Genomic DNA, 18,208 nt, shown 5'->3' with positions numbered 1-18,208 from the left:
AGGTTGAATGGTTAAGGCTAAAGCAGAGGTTGTGAAAAGCTCAAGAGACTCAATCAGAGCAAAGGAAGTACCTTTAACCATTAGAAATAGGTTAAAAGTCATGGATAATTTCGGACATACTTTTTTTTCTAAACTAAAAATCCTGTGCTGAGAACGAACAGTGCTGAAAAAAATATATTCTTTAATGACCTGAATTACAGTAAAGATGATTTAAAACCTGACAGCATTTCTTTGCTATCTTTGCCAGCTATCAGCAGATGTCAACAGGCATATATTTATCTCTATGATAAACTAAGGTTCCTGCATAACATAGCATATGACAGCACAGGTCAGCACACTGGTGGACTAGAAATACTACTTTGTACATTTAAGAAAAATGCACCTGTACTGTTATTCATTTTTCCTGCCGGATCCTCAACTCATCATAGACATGGAAGATGATTCCTTTGTGTCTCTAAATACATTGCATGGGGCTACAGGTTTTAGCCTGCCTAGTGGGCTACCATTTTTCAAAAAGAATGACCATGACAAATAAACCTAGCTGTATGTTCATGCATCCAACAGCGCTTTGTAGAAAACACATTACTAAAAATGCTGCCATTTAATAAGTAACTTTGATTAAAGTCTGCCCTCGGGCTAACTCATTCCAATGACTTTTTCCAATAACTTTCAGAAAACCAGAACAGGGTACGTGCTGGTAAGGGAAATTAAATATTACGGTTAAAAGTAATTAAGAATTATTTATTTTTGAGGTTCAATTACCAAATCTCAGTTTCAAATTTGTTATAAATAGTTAAAGTGAACCTGCGATTGACATTTCCTATTTAAAATGCATTAGTTTCACTGCAAAAGAAAAAGCAACGGAAGCTTTAGCAGCTATGATATTAGTGGCGAAAAATGAAAAGGTCATTTTTTAGAAGCTTTAAGAGCTGGAACATAAGGTAGGAGATCAGTGGAAAATGTTTAAAAGTGCTTATATGGAGTCCAGGTCAACATAAAAAAATATATATTTGGTTTTCATATGTTTGGACTGAAACCCTAATGTGCATTAGATGGCTCTAAACAATGATCCCAATTGAAGGACCTCTCGCTAAACAGATAGTTCTTGGCACATCACCAAACTCATTTAATGGCTCATTCTAAGCTGAATAGCCCTATCCATTAACCTCCCTGGCGGTATGATTCTGTCAGAAAAAAGGTGCTGAAAGCGGTACCATTATTTGCAAGGAAATTTGGTGTTTTATATTGTAGGTCTGTAATTTTTAGAAATAACTCACTTAAATCTGACCAAACAAGATTCTAATAGGCATCCCGGGTATGACATTTTTTTAAAAACAAAATTATAAATTATAATATAATAAATAATTATAAATAATTATAACAAATAATAATATAATTATAATAAAAATTATTCAATAATGTAATCAAATTAAAATCACTGAAATTTGCTCAGTTGCAGAATTGTTGCTGTCATTATTTTTTTTTTTTTATGACGAATTTCCCCACAAATCGCTATCGCACAATTCTGCAAGTGATTATAATTTATTATCGCTGTTTTTTAGCTGATCTAAAACTATTTTTGACATAAAGGGACACTTTTGGTTGCTATGGACAATCTACAGTTTGCAGGGAGAAAGAAACGTTTTTATTATATAAAATGACATGCATGACACAGGACAGACCACTAGGGACAAGGGGGGTGTGTTTTTTTTACATACAGTACTGTAATCTATAAGATTACAGTATACTGTATGTAAAGTGTTTGTTTACGTTTTTAAATTTGGCGCCGTTCTCCGTCCCCGTGCGTCGTAACGTCGCAGGGAACGGAGATCGGCGTCACACGGAAGCACTATGTGAATCGAGCGAGGTCCCGCTCGCTCACACAGCGCGGTGGCATCGCTGGATCCAGGGACAAGGTAAGTAAAAAGTGCCTGTGGATTCAGCGAGGCGAGCCCGAGACTGACTCGGGGTTACCGATCGTAGCAGGAAAATCAAACCCCGAGTCAGTCTCGGGAAGACCGCCAGGGAGGTTAATACACAAAGTGCTAGAGGAGTTAATATGGTGAAAGGAGTAATGGTATATGCTATGGAGTGGCTGTACTATTAACATTCCAGGAACTGTTAAGCTCCTTGAGGGCAGGGACCAATGTGAATGTACAGTATGTAAAGTGTTGCATAAATTATCAGTATTATAGAAAAACCTCTATTAGCCATTAAGGGTATTTTCAGCTAATATTTTGATTTCAAACGATGCACATTTTATTTACAGCAACACCAAACTCAGTTTAAAAAAACATCTGTTCAAGTGTATATTCTTAATAAATACTCAGTCTCCCCCAAGTTTCCGAATTTCTTTATTTAAGAACAGTAACAATTCATACGTGAGCGCACTGGAATCACAGGCAGAATTGCAGCAAAATGTGTGATGCACTTGCATTATTTCTTAATGGCACCTTAAACACTAATAAAATTCAAAGTACTAACAACTTACAAAGCCACCCACAACTCTGCCCCCGGCTATATCAAAATGTCAAGGTCTCAAAATGTCATCCAAAACGTTTTTCTTCGGTTCTCCCAAGACCTCCTGCTCTCGAACTCCCTTGACACTTCCTCCCATACGCGCCTCTAGGACTTTTCCCATCCTTTGGAACTCCCTACCCGAATCTGTCCAACTTTCTCCTAATCTATCGATCTTTCGACGATCCCTGAAATCCCTTCTCTTTAACCACCTCAATAGTGGGCACTTTACCTCCTTCATGCCCAGGTCATTTTTCAACTTTCAGCTCTGTCGCACTTTGAATAAAAATTGCGTAGTCATGCAAAACTGTACCGGAATAAATCTTTAATAATTTTCTTCACACAAAGAGTTTTTTTTTTTGGTATTTAATCACCGCTGTTTTTTTTGCAAAAAAGACCAACATTTTTGTTTGCAAAAAATATGTTTTTTTTATTTTGTAAATAAGTATTTTTTCTTCACTGATCTGTGCTGGTGAGGCTACACTGATGAGCACTGATAGGCTGCACTGAGGATGAGGCACTAATATGCAGCACTGATGGGCACTGATTGGCATCAATGATGGGTATCACTAATGGGTACAGAGTGTAATCACTGATGGGCACTGTTGGATGTGCATTGTAGATTAACTTTACATGTCTCCCCTGTGAGGAGGTGCCGCTGATGGGCTCTCCTCCCCTCACACTCTGTCAATGTGAAACGAGGCAAGCTAATAAATGGCATCTCCTTGTTTACATGTGATCAACTGTGATTGGACACAGCAGATCACGTGAATAAAGAGGCGTGGCTGCGGCTTTCTGTCAAGATTGGGGTTGCACCATGTCTCAGGGCACGTGATCGTGGCTAAACTGGGCATCATCAAAAGACATCCCAAAACAATATAGAGAATAGGGAAGAAGGGTAACAAACCCTGGGGACTTTAAACAGTGCCAATGATTTAGTCATACAAATATAGTAAATAATAGAATTTTTTATTTTACAAAATATGACATAATAATTTGGACATATAAAAACCATCCGATGAGAATGAATCTAGCTCAAACCATGAGCTGAGGCCCTGTTGCAGGAGTTGCTCAACATGTTTCGCTCAAATTGAGCTTCTTCAGGAGCTTGAACAGGTTATGCTACAGGTCAAAAAGAGAAAAATATACACAGGATGAATCTGGGTTGCAGTCCTTTTGAATCTGGGTTGCAGTCTATTATAAATCCACAATTTCATTATTGTGTGTACTGACAATTTATTGATTCAATGTCGGAACATACAAATAAGGTATGTTCCTATATATTAAAGTGATCGTACTAATTTTATTATGAGTTTTGACACAATATTTCCCCTATTTACATTAATTTTATTATTTGATATTTCTGTTTATACTAGACTCTTCTCTACTATGACCTTCTGATTGAATATCGAGTAGTTGTGACTCATGGTTCCAAGGTGTTGATGGTGACATATGATTTGCTGTTTCTCCTCAGTATTTATTATTTATCCTGTGATTTAGACTGGTCTGGGATGGTGAGTTTGTGCCAGGGCTGTGCACTTTAATCTATATGAACAAGGTTTAAAATACCTATTCCTAAATTGTTATTTTTGTGATTCTTTGGATTTTAATACATTGTGTATTTTTCACTTATCTATGTAGATTTACTAATCTTTGTTCCATCCTGTGTATATGTTTCTCTTTATGACCTGTATCATAACCTGTTCAAGCTCCTGAAGAAGCTCAATTTGAGAAAAACATGTTGAGCAACTCCTGCAACAGGGCCTCAGCTCATGGTTCGAGCTCGATTCATTCTCATCGGATGGTTTTTATATGTCCAAATTATTATGTGATATTTTGTAAAATAAAAATTTCTATTTTTTACTATATTTGTATGACTAAATCATTGGCACCGTTTAAAGTCCCCAGGGTTTGTTACCCTTCTTCCCTATTCTCAATTGTGTACTCTCATAGGGGATGTGGTGTCTACTTTTGAGTATCTGTATTCCACAAACTGTTCTCATCCCAAAACAAGAGTTCCCCCATTCTGCCATCATTTGTCTACACGGCAGGTGGGAGGCGGTTAAAGAAGCTTATCCTTCTTCTAAGTTTATTGCGATGTGTTTTTACTTTCTCCATCAGCTCACCCCCACAGTTAATATCTTTTGTATCACTTGACCCTCCCTTTTAGATTGTAAGCTTTAACAACCAAATTGTATTGTAACTTTAATGTCTGCCTTAATTTTGTTAAGTTCTGAGCAAACTGTTGGTGCTATATAAATCCTGTATAATAATTAACAAAAACACAGTGAAATTGCAACTGTCGCATGAAAAAACACACAAAAATTGTGGCAAAATGTCAAGATGTCAAACACATTGGCTTAGTGCCAATATCTGGTGCATGAGCTTCTTTGGCACATTTGGCTGCCTTCTTCTCTCCATTCATTTTCAGCGCAGCCGAGGCTGCTGAGAAAGGCACTGGGGAATCTGTCCCTAGTCCCTTTCCCTGTCTCAAAGGGGAGATGTCAGAGGTCTGTTAAGACCCCTGATATTTCACCAAAGCCCGCCAACAGGGCTGATAAAAAAGAATTGCAACAAATGATTAAAAAAATGATTGTAAAAAACAAAAAAAAAATAATTAAAAACACACTGACACTTTACATCACCCCCCCCCCCCTTAAAAAAATTGTAAAAAAATAAAAATAAATTATATATATATATATATATTAAAAAAATTACACGGTCTTAAAAAAGTGGTATCGGGACAACCCTAGTTATATTGGGCCTGATTCTCAAAAGAGATACGCAGACTTAACTGCTGTTCAGCCTGCGTATCCCTGTGCCTAACTTTGGAAACGATTCTCAAAAGGCTTTTTCCAAAGTTAGGCAGAAAATCTGACAGGTGTAAGACACTTACACGGTCAGATTTTAGGATGCAGTACCGCATCCGCCACTGGGGGCATTTCTCATTGAAATTCAGCTTTGCGTATGCAAATGAGGACTTAAGCAGATTTTCAAAGCATTTCAGCACTTTGATTTCTGCGTAAGTTCCGAATTTGCCTGCGCAAAACTAGGGCTGGTTTTATAATGTGGAAAGTTAGTCACACATTGTAAAGGCCCATTCCAGCGACGGCATTTGGTATGCATTCCTGAGGGAGAACTCCACGGCAATTTTTAAATTCAAAACCGCCATGGGTTCCCCCCCAGGAGCATACCAGGCCCTTAGGTCTGGTATGGGTTGTAAGGAGACCCCCCCACGCCGAAAATTCGACGTAGGGGGTCCCCCTACAATCCATACCAGACCCGTATCCAAAGCACGCTACCCGGCCGGTCAGGAATGGGAGTGGGGACGAGCGAGCGTCCCCCCCCCTCCTGAGCCGTGCCAGGCCGCATGCCCTCAACATGGGGGGGTTGGGTGCTCTGGGGCAGGGGGGCGCACTGCGGGCCCCCCCACCCCAGAGCACCCTGTCCCCATGTTGATGAGGACAGGACCTCTTCCCGACAACCCTTGCCATTGGTTGTCGGGGTCTGCGGGCGGGGGCTTATCGGAATCTGGGAGTCCCCTTTAATAAGGGGGCCCCCAGATACCGGCCCCCCACCCTAAATGAATGGATATGGGGTACATCGTACCCCTATCCATTCACCTGGAGGCAAAAAGTAAGTTAGTAAACACACAACACAAGGCTTTTTAAAATATTTTATTATTCTGCTCCGGATGCCCACCCCTGTCTTCGTTATTAGCTCAATTACCAGGGGGGGCTTCTTCTTCCACTCTCCGGGGGTCTTCCGCTCTCCGGGGGTCTTCCGCTCTCCGGTAATGATGGAAGCGCGCCTTGCATCACATTTATATAGGCATCACCGTCCCATCATGCTCCGGTAGGTACCCACGTGGTGGGTGCATGTGGGTAGGCACCCACCACGTGGGTACCTGCCGGAGCATGATGGGACGGTGATGCCTATATAAATGTGATGCAAGGCGCGCTTCCATCATTACAGCGACAACAGGCGACGAGTCAACATCGGAAGAACAGAAGACAAGACCCTGACGTCACAGAAGACCGCGCCGGCTGCCTGTTTGAAATCGAGCTAACACACAAACATAGCAGGCAGCCAGCGCTGAAGAAGAAGGCACCGGAGAGCTGCAGAAGAACCGGGGTTCGCCGAGTCAACAGCGGAAGAGGGGAGAAGATGGAAGAAGCCCCCCGGAGTCCGGAGAAGCCCCCCCGGAGAGCGGAAGAAGAAACCCCCCCCCGGTGAGCGGAGAAGACCCCCGGAGAGTGGAAGAAGACCCCCGGAGAGTGGAAGAAGAAGCCCCCCCTGGTAATTGAGCTAATAACGAAGACAGGGGGGGCATCCGGAGCAGAATAATAAAATATTTTAAAAAGCCTTGTGTTGTGTGTTTACTAACTTACTTTTTGCCTCCAGGTGAATGGATAGGGGTACGATGTACCCCATATCCATTCACTTAGGGTGGGGGGCCGGTATCTAGGGGCCCCCTTATTAAAGGGGACTCCCAGATTCTGATAAGCCCCCGCCCGCAGACCCCGACAACCAATGGCAAGGGTTGTCGGGAAGAGGTCCTGTCCTCATCAACATGGGGACAGGGTGCTCTGGGGTGGGGGGGCCCGCAGTGCGCCCCCCTGCCCCAGAGCACCCAACCCCCCCATGTTGAGGGCATGCGGCCTGGCACGGCTCAGGAGGGGGGGGGGGCGCTCGCTCGTCCCCACTCCCATTCCTGACCGGCCGGGTAGCGTGCTTTGGATACGGGTCTGGTATGGATTGTAGGGGGACCCCCTACGTCAATTTTTCGGCGTGGGGGGGTCTCCTTACAACCCATACCAGACCTAAGGGCCTGGTATGCTCCTGGGGGGAACCCATGCCGTTTTTTTCTTTGAAAATTGGCATGGAGTTCATCCTCTCAGGAATGCATGCTGAGCGACGCTGTCATTTTTTTTATAATCATTTGTTTTCCCGGCGCGTCTTTTTTTTTCACCCGTCGCAACTTTAGTGTCCCGTCGAAATTCTCAAAGCCGCCCGGCGTTAATTACGTTCGCGCGCTGCACGTCGGGAAAATGACGTCACACGCATGCGCAGTACGGCCGGCGCGGGAGCGCGCCTCATTTAAATTTTAAACGCCCCCAGGAGAGGAGGACCGCCTTACGACGGCGGCACTTAAGTTACACGGCCTGAAATTTCTACCTAAGTGCTTTGACGATCAGGCACTTAGGTAGAAATTTTAAGTCAGTGTAACTTAACTGCTGAAATTTAAGTTACGCAGACTTTTTGAGAATTTGGCCCATTCTTTCTAACCTATTGTTTTTTTAATTCTATTTTATTATTTTCTATTCGAATTTGAATTTAGTCTATTCAAAGTTCAAACTTCGGAAGGTGGTTATATTCTGTTTTATTATTTTATATTCCATTCTATTCTTTTTTTTCCTAATTTGTTATATTCTCTATTCTATAAAAAAAATATATATATTCAATTTTTTTTATGCTATTCTTTTCTACTGTATTTTGATTCAAATTTATTCTATTATATTTATTTATTCTATTTGAAATTCAAATTTGAGAAGATTCTTATATTCTTTAAATTTGATTCTATTCCTTTATTTTCTATTATATTTTATTCTGTACTTTTTTTACTATTCTATTTTGTTCTGTTTTTATTTTCTGTTCTATTATATTATATTCTTTTCTATTCCATTGATTTATTTTCTGTTCTATTTTATTCTCTTTGGAAATTTGAAATAAAATATAAGAAAAAGATTTGCATTTCAGCAAAAATGTTGTTTCGTAATTTCAGATTTGTGTAAATGTGTTACTACAGAAATTCAGAAGTTTGGATACATCTGAATAATGAAAAATTTGGCAGAATTTCAATTCGGAATGAAACTAACTGCACGTCTAGTAAATATAGCCTTGGTGCAGCCAAGAGGTATATGGCTGCATTAATAATTTGATGAGGTTGCAGGCAAAGAGCAGATCTAAAATCACCAGGGTATAGAATGCCCGTGCCTGTGCAAAGCAATTTTTATTTCTGTAGAATAATGTATTTTTTGAAAAGTTTAACAAAAACCAAAGCTGTCATTTCAAGGCAACAACTTGCTTTCCCTATCATTTTCCTTTTCTTCTGTTAAACATATTCTTGATTTCTTTCTAATATCCTGAATGAATTTGAGTCATCTAAAGCTTGAGGTATTTCTCAGGCTATTTTAATGTAATTGTGCATCAGAGTGCCAATGGAAAATTGAAAAGATATTCATCACTTCTAATCTGAGAAGGTTGATTTCATAAATGGGGTAATCCTTTAATAGAAGCTGCAGTTAAATGGATGTGTATTTGTCGTTCGGCATCCACAGCAAACAGCACATTACCAGCAGTGGATGTGAAGCTTTCCAGTGAGCCCTTGAGATAAGTGCTGCAATGTTTATCTGAAATTAAATTTAAAACAAATATTCAAATTAAATGTCATGCACCGCTTATAGAAGTAGAAAATAAGGGCACAGAGAAAATCGGACAAGAGTCAAGCTTTGCTCTGTATGTGTAAAAAAACAGAGCTGGTTTTAGACAAAAAGGAGTCCAGTGTAATGGTAAAGTATAACTGGTCAATCTATAAAGCTGTGGTAAAGGCTGCGAATACTATTGGCTAGGCATTTTCTTCTTTCTTTAGTAGTGAAATTACCACAGCTTTGTCACCCTTGCAGCTGCTAGATGCAGGGCTATGGACACTCTCTGACATCTTACTTCACATCAGAAGACCTTAGACCACAGGAGATTAAGGGAAAATAGGCTCCCAAGACTGGTCTAGCAGCAAAGTGAAGCCTGAAGGAGCAGCGGGTTAGGTAATAAAAAGGGAGTTTTCATTTACCTGAAAATTTCTCATCTTGGAATACAGTACAGGACACAGAGCTGTAGTCATAAGCCATAGATTATATGCAGGCTACTTTAAGGCAGTGCCAGCCGCTCATGCAGGGCACAGGGGTGCCGCCTCCCCTATTCCATGTGCCTGACCCCTAATCTACATGCAGGGCGCTGGACGCATGGTTTACAATGGGATGCTTTTGTTTTCGAAACACATGATTAGAGCCTAATTAGCTTTAAAAAAAAAGACGGGCTTGGGGTGCAGAGCACTGCGCCTGGAGCCCAACCAGTTGTGTGATATTAGCAAATTAATATTCACTAATGTCTTTCTGTTTCTCCTCCCAGCCAACGAGGAAGCAGGTCCCTCAACCATATTGACCGCGAGCCCTAGGTCCTGATTGGTCATGACCTGGATGGGGTAAGTGGGCTGGCAGGGGGCCTGGCAGGTGATGGGTGAGCAAGCAACAGGGGAAACGACAATCGAACAAGTGAGCGAGGGATGGGGGTTGTTGGCTGGCTTTAGGGGGGGCGTCTGGCTAACTTGGGGGGGGGGGGGACACAGAAAATTGAGCACCAGCCGCTACTGCTTTCAGGTGAAGAACTTTGGAAGGGCTGCCCCTACAGCATGCTTATATAATCCAACTCACTCTGTGAGACTTCAGAGTGATCACAGGAATTTAATAAGAATAATACAGGTAAGTTAAAATTCCTTTTATTTTATTAATACTGAACATGGGGTTGGGCAACAACAACAATGAATTGTTAACGGGCGCACAAAAACAAAGGTAAGAGAACCAGAAATAACATAAAAAACTCAGAGGGAAAAAGGGGCAGGCAACCAGCATTGGCTTATTAGAAGGACAATGATATCAACTGGGCAAGTTTTCTAGCGTGCCCGTTCTCTAGTTACACTGAACAACAGATAACAAGTAGGCGGCAAGGCCACAAACAGACCAAAATAGCTGGATCTTGCAACTGCCATTTCATGTCTGTGTAGACATGTGTATAGGTAAAGGATGCTTTAAAGGACATCTCTACCATGTGTAGGAACCTAAACTCAGGTATTGCGCGCCATTGAAAATTAAACACGTCTTTTAATCTCATGGACTGGTTATAAGTGCACAGTTCACCAACAAAGGGAGTAGGAAAAAGTGCAGTTACACCGCTGTGCACACTTTCCCTCCCTGTGAAGTGCAACAGATGCAGTTACAGTGCTGAGACGCATAATGTATGGTTGAAGTTTCGTACAGGTTTAGAATCCAAAAAAACTGTCAGAGATAGTAAAACCATAGTGATGCTCCTGGGTGCAACTGAGATAAAAGTCAGCAAAAGATGCCAAGCGGTCTGTTTGCCAGGACAAAAGCAATCTTTGCTTCACTAGAAGCCAATTTTGATTAGGGTCTGCAAAGGGCCATCATGTCAACTACCCAGAAAGCAAAAGTAATATTTATGATCCATTCATGCCTAGTTTATGACAATATACAAGATATACAAGCCTGCTGGACAGAGACAGAGTTGGAAAATTAATGACATTTTTTATGGCACTAGAACTAAACAGATTGTACTGTTATTAAAAAGTGACAGAATGTTTGCATCAGAGAATGTCAAGAGAATGCCTAAAAAGCAATTATTCTCTGATTGATCGACAGTGAAATATCAGTATTGCTTGACATCTGCATTTTTTTGCATCATGTTTTTATAGTGTTGTTTGTACTTTTACTGTGTTTGCTTTCATGTGTGAAGCCAGTAGGAAGCCAATAACATCAGGAGTGTTATATTAATCAGCACTACCCAATGAGGAAATTGAAACCAAGTGCATTAACTACCAGAGGCTATAAACAAGAGCATGACAAATATTCTGGTGTTCCATTACACTGCATGTATATAAAGTTCATATGCTGATCTATAAGTAAACACTTTCAATATTTAGGGAGTGTATTTAAGAATCTGTATCCACGATTCCAAAAGCTCTAAGGGCCAGATTCACAGAAGAGATACGCCGTCGTATCTCTGTGATCCGCCCGTCCTAACTATGCGGCTGATTCATAGAATCAGTTACGCATAGATAGCCAAAAGATCCGACAGGTGTAATTGACTTAGACTGTCGGATCTTAAGGATACAATTCTAGGCCGGCCGCTAGGTGGCGAGGCCATTGCGGTCGGCGTAGAATATGCAAATGACTAGTTACGACGATTCCCGAACGTCCGCGCTGCCCATCGATCTAACTTTACGTCATTTCCGTCAAGTTACGCCGCGTAAAATTAGGGCTGAGCCCTAGGTGTTCTAAGCCATGTTAAGTGTGGCCGTCGTTCCCGTGTCGAAATTTAAAAAATCATTTGCGTAAGTCGTCCGTTAATGGCGCTGGACGCCATTTACGTTAACGTCTAAACAAATGACGTCCGTGCGACGTCATTTAGCACAATGCACGTTCGGATAATTTTCCCGACAAAGCATGTGCAGTACATTCGGCGCGGGAACGCGCCTAATTTAAATGGTGCCCGCCCCATTTGAATTAGGCAGGCTTGCGCCGATCGGATTTACGTTACACCGCCACAAGTTTACAGGTAAGAGTTTTGAGAATCAGGCACTTACGCAGTAAACCTGCGGCGGTGTAACGTAAATGGGATATGTTACGCCACCGTGGAGTAACGTAATTCTATGTGAATCTGGCTCTAAGAGTCCATTATATTCCCAGTATCTGGATGCAAACCACTGGGTAATTTTTTACAGCCTTTTTAGCAGGGTTCTGCGACATGCATCTCTTTCCTTAGATATACTCTGGACATGATGGAAAATATTATTTACTGGCTGTTTTGCTTGAATTTGTGTGTGACTATGTACTGCCCAATCATAGAAAGAAGGAAGGCATTGCAAAGAGAATAAATAAAATGTATATGCATCAGACTGAAATATATTGGAAAGTAGAACCTGCTCAATGTCTGAATAAGAACACAAGCCAACATATATTTGGATATTCATACATTATTTATTCTAAACTCCAGTGAGACATAAACCATTTACCTTTACCTAACTCAGAGGCCAAAGCTGAATGGCTCCAATTCTCTTCTTAGAAGTTATCATATCCTGGCTGCCCTGTTATCTAAATGGATGTAGAATTTTGTTTACTAAATGGCCCTGTATCTAAACCTGGAAACATGAAAGTGTGTGATTCATGGCCCCAATAAAAAAGGACAGCTTAAAACCCCACTACAGCTCCCACTGAGCTTAATTTGTAAAGGAACTCAGCCAATGAAAAGCTTGGATAGTCCTCATCCAACTCAGTGGTAGCGCAAAAACCATAACCAAGGGCTTAAACCTCTGTGACCACAATAAAACCACACCTTAATAAAATACACTAAGGAGAACAAAGTTCACGAGAATCCATAATCTAAGACCCTATGCACACTATTAGATTTTCTGTAGATTTTTGTCCTCAGATTTACCAAAACCATATAATATGAGCTCAAACCTTAAAGCCCCATACACACTATCAGTTTTCCTGTAGGTTTTTCTCTTCAGGTTTACCAACACCATGTAGTGCAAGGGCCTGCCTGATTGCATACAAATTGAAACTCCTAATGTTTGACCTCATATTAGATGGTTTTGGTAAATCTGAAGAGAAAAACCTGCAGGAAAATGAATAGTGTGTATGGGGCTTAAGAGTTTCAATTTGTATGCAATCAGGCAGGTCCGTGCACTACATGGTTTTGATAAATCTGAAGACAAAAATATGCAGAAAATCCAATAGTGTGTATGGGGTCTAAGTCTCTCTTCCATAGTAGCAACACCTTTCTTATCTCATGTATACTGCAGCCTTCTAAGACCAACCAAAACATGAAATGGGACTACAGTACACATTCAGAGGACATTCATATCTTAAGATTTGTAGCTCCACCAAGCAGTGTGATAAAACATGTGGGAAAGGTTGACTGTATATTTGACAACGTGATTTGTATTTATAATATTTTATATTGAAAATCAAATAAAGTTTCAATAATAAAAAAAAAAACGAAATTAAAAGAAAATTAAAGTTTAATTGTTTTCTGTACTGCATAACGGTATATTTGTTGATTTTGCATGTTGCAAGGAGAAGCCTGAAAAAAGATGTGCAAAGACCCCTCCACTGACACTCACCTCTCTAGTAGATATGTGCAGAATAGAAAAATTTGTTTTGCTTCGGATAGATTCATTATGTTACTAATTTTGTTGATCCCTATCAGAATTTTCTAGTGAATTCCAAATTTTCAGAATGATTTAGATTTGGATAGGTAAAAAAAAAACATTGACCAATTCGAATTTTGTGTGAAGAATAGCCGTTTGTTTTAAGAGCAGGGTGAGAGCTGGTCACGTGTTACCTGACACCAGTTTCGGACATCTGGGTGCTGTATTGTTGCCGGGTGGAACGCACGCTACCACGGGGGTGGTGAACGGATCAAAACACAGACATAGATAAGCTAGCAGCCTCGGTGACGGGACAGGCACCTTTTAATGTAAGAGGCCATCTGGCCGTTTTATACTCAATTTTTTAAAAATAAATTTACAGTATTACGGGATGGAATTCTATTATCTTTTTCTCATATCCTTTCTATAACTCTGAGCAAGAGGTTTTTGCAATTGTATCCTGTCCAATTGGTGTGCATGCAGGCACTATCCTGCAAAGGCTATATCTGACTTTCTTTCTCACAAAATAAGTCAGGTACATCTGGTAAGCACAGTAATCATGTGAGCACTTTTGGGTGATCACAGAGATTCGCATCTGGTCAAGGAGTATCTCACTTTAAGCAAGATTTGTGCCACAGCTTTCAAGTGTTTGTTCACTGGAGTAATTGGAACCTATTTAAATATTGGGACTATTCATTAGTGTACACTGTGGTGTTATTATTTGGACGTTGGACTCATCACTATTTTATAACATCACTTATGTTAATTTAGTAATATATATTTTTGTATATATATATATATATTGTTTATTTGTGTGTTAAGGAGTGTCAATTACACAATTTATCACAAATTAGCGCCCTCAATTTCCACAAACAGGGTGGGAAGCTGGCCACTACATCCTTAACATCTGATGACTCACATGTCAACGGGCTTCCCTGCTGAGAGCTGAAATGTAAACAAAATAATGCCGGCAATAAAAAATTCTGAAAAAAAACACAGCGTGGGGACCCCCAATCCCATTTGGGTCTGGTATGGATTCTAAAAGAAACCACAGGCCAAAATAAAAAAAACAAATGGCGTGGGGTCTCCCCCAGAATCCATACCAGACTATTATCTGAGCATACAGACAGCCAAGTCATGAAAGGGGGGTGAGTGCACACCCCCCTGAACCATACCAGGCCACATGCCCTTAACATGGGGGGTGCTAATAGGGACAATTTGTATCCCTACCCATTCACCAAAAAGGTGTAAAAAGTGAACAAAAGACAGTACACAAGTTTTTGACAATTCCTTTGAGGAAAAATGCCCCCAAAAAAGGCAGCCACATCACCGCTTTACTCACTGACAGTACTTGTCCTGGCCGGGAATGCCTGGAGGAGCACAATCCTGCCCCCTGCTTGTGATTGGAGAAATCATAAATCCCACCTCTTGTGTCCAATCACTGTGCTGTGATTCATTACAGCACAAGCTGATTTTTAGAAAGGGAGGGTGTCCCTTAATGGTAGTTTGGAAATGTGGTCACCCTATTTGAGAGGCAGGAAGGAGGCAATATGTCACCTTCTCACTGCCTGTTTTAACCCACCACGCCACAAACCACTGATTAGGCATGTGCATTTCGTTTCGTTCCGAATCGAAATTCGGACGATTTTTTCATTATTCGGACATTCGGATGCATACGAATTCCCGAATTGCAATATTAATGAATTTACCGAATCCGAACGAACGTTTTCGTTTCCGAATCGAAAACCCGCGGACGAAATTCGATCGGAATTCAAATTTTTTTTTTTCGAATTCCGATCGAATTTCGTCCGCGGGTTTTCGATTTGGAATTCGAATTTTTTTTTTTTTTTTCGAATTCCGATCGAATTTCGAAATTATATTCAAAAAGAGACTATTTGTTGTCGAATCCGGTCGAAATACTTTCGAATTCGACCGGATTTTTCGAAATTCGGTCGAAAACGAACGAGTTCCGAAAACGAATTTAACACATGTAACGAACCTAACTTAACGAAATTAATTAAATAACGAATTAAAACGAAACGAAACGAAATTTTCCCTTTTGCACATGTCTACCACTGATAAAGAAAAAATGTCCTGCATGGCTCTGAAATTTTGAAATTTATTGCTGTGATGTGATCACGTTATTATATTTGTGGACACTCTCTTAATCTCAAGATCGATGGTGTGTTGGCAATATATGTTTTGAGTTGTGTTGTTAAAGCCACCTCCAAGAACATGTCCGATGGGATTAAACTATTTGATTGGCAGGACAATTGTGGCATGGCCCCATTTACTTGAATGGCATTTCATTTTTGCCACAGCCACAAAGCAAAGCATCATGACCACAGCATGAGTGCAGCCCTCAGCAGATATATATATATATATATATATATATATATATATATATATATATATATATATATATATATATATATAAAAGTTCAATGGGTGAGGTGCACTGAACGGTCTCCACGAATACTGTGCAAGCAATCTAGTCCTTCCCAAGGACCATAATATAGAACAAGAGAAGATTGCTGCACAAAAAAATAATGTATTAAAAAAAAATAACATCAGGTACCAGGTATATAAGGTATACCTGGAACCTGATAACATTTTTTCAAATAAATTATTTTTGTTCATCAATCCTCTATCATTATATATATATATATATATATATATATATATATATATATATATATTTTAAGGTTGCCAGTGGAGGGACAGTAAAGCCACTGTTCAATTGCCTGCTTTTACCTATCTTTGGCCCTGCATGAGCAAGCCCTAATGCCACGTACACACGATCCGAATATTGTACGAAAAATGACGTCCGAGGAAGAATCGCCCGATAATCGGATCGTTAGTACGTATGTCATGTAGTATGACATGTTCTTCCGATATTATTTTATCGGACATGCATGAAAATTTTTCTTGTACGATACCAGATCGTACGATTTTCGTTTGGTCAGTACAGTTGTCGTCGGAAAATACAACACACATACATTACAACACATGACATCACTTACGATTTTTTTTTCTGTCGTACGAGAATTTTCGTGACTCTAGTAACCTATTCAATTTCTACTTGCGACTAGTAAACGGAAAAAGTCGGGCGATCTGTCATCCGATTTTTGGATCGTGTGTACGTGGCATTAGGCTTTCTTTACACAAGGAGTACTAAAGCATACAAAAGATTTCCCAGCACACTTACCGGCCAACTTGCTTCAAGGTAAGAGCAAAAACAGCATTACGATTGATTAGGGGCAGGTGAGCCTGGAGGGAGCCCACTTCTCTTTAAAGGCAAAGGGTTGCATATGAAGCCCAGCAAGGGCACAATGGCAGCAAAGGCATCCTGTGTGTCCCCACACCCAATTCAACCAACTGTACAAAAAAGTGGGAACCCCCCCCCCCCACTTGCAAAAGCTAGTTATAGGTGGGTGTGGTTGCCATGTTTTTTGTACAGTTTTAGTACCAAGAAGTGTACACTTGTGTATGGTCATATTTACAAGCAAGAAAATGCTCAGGTGCTCTGTGCACTTGCATGCAGGCAGTCCCATGGATGTCAACTGGGATGCAGCAGCTGCACGGACACAGTTGCTGCTCCCATTTTGACATCAGTGTGGGTTAATTTTCCAGAATGCACACTCTGTGTCCCAATATACATCAATTTGGATAAACATGGCTTCACATGTACCCAATTGGGGTAGGCTGGCCTAGGTCGCCGAGTACCGTATTCTTTTTCTGTTAAATGTTTGCCTGTACAAGGTGATTATACTACTTAAGTTGTATATTGAATGTAACTACCTCAAGTATTGTAAATTGATAAACCCAATAAAAATGTATTGATAAAAAAAAAACATGGCTTCACATGAGCGTATGCATTGATAAACCCCATGTGAATGAGGCCCAAGAGCCTGTCTGTTTGTAGTTCAAAAGATTTAGAGTGGTTGTAAACATCAGACATAAACTATGAACAAAGCATATCTCTCTATAGTGTGTACTTGTTTCAGTTAGGAGCACTAAGTATCATTTCTGTCTGCTGCTTCATTCCTCTGCAATAATTTCGGACAAGTTTTCTCATTACCATGAAAAAACACGATGACAAGGGAAAGACTTCCAGCTGATTAATACTGTAGCCTCAGCTCTGTTCCTGGTGCAGTGTGGAGGGGGGTGAGCCCCTACTTTCCAATCAGCTCTCAGAGCTCCTCTCACTGAGCTCTGCAGTGTAACCTCCTCTCTCCACCCCCTTTTTTCAGAACTCTCCGACAAGCTTTAAAATTGAAGAAGTCAGATAGACAGGTACAGCTTGTTTAGGAGGATTTATTTCATCTCTGTATCACCTGAGGTCCGTCCCTTCACTGGGTATATGTAAGTGTTTACTACCACTTTAAAATAAACAGTGACTCACAATAATGACTTCAATATTTCATCATATAAAAGCAATATTCTGCTTCTCAGACAACAGTTCTTGAATTATGAATTGAATTAATAAAAATCATATAAGCGTTATTTTCACTAAAGCAAGCCAAATATGTTCAACAACCACTATTTCAAAACTAGATGTGATCTTCCCCTTTAAATATATAAAACTGTCTACAATAAGATCGATGGTAATTTGCTGATGATTGAATTACACAACAAACCTTTTCCTCGATTATGTATAAAGCACATGAAACCTTTCACTCTGTC

The 18,208-nt window shown here is 40.4% G+C and overlaps 1 protein-coding gene across 1 annotated transcript in view; it reads right to left on the bottom strand.

Annotated features, from left to right (window-relative positions):
* The window catches only part of SPAG16 (sperm associated antigen 16), a 1,251,920-nt gene that overhangs the window by 312,671 nt on the left and 921,041 nt on the right, over positions 1 to 18,208 (bottom strand). The gene's annotated exons all lie outside the window — the stretch shown is intronic.

This window comes from Rana temporaria, chromosome 6 (assembly GCF_905171775.1).
Source record: "Rana temporaria chromosome 6, aRanTem1.1, whole genome shotgun sequence".
Taxonomy (NCBI): Eukaryota; Metazoa; Chordata; class Amphibia; order Anura; family Ranidae; genus Rana; species Rana temporaria.
This window is presented reverse-complemented; position numbering and strand designations above follow the sequence as displayed.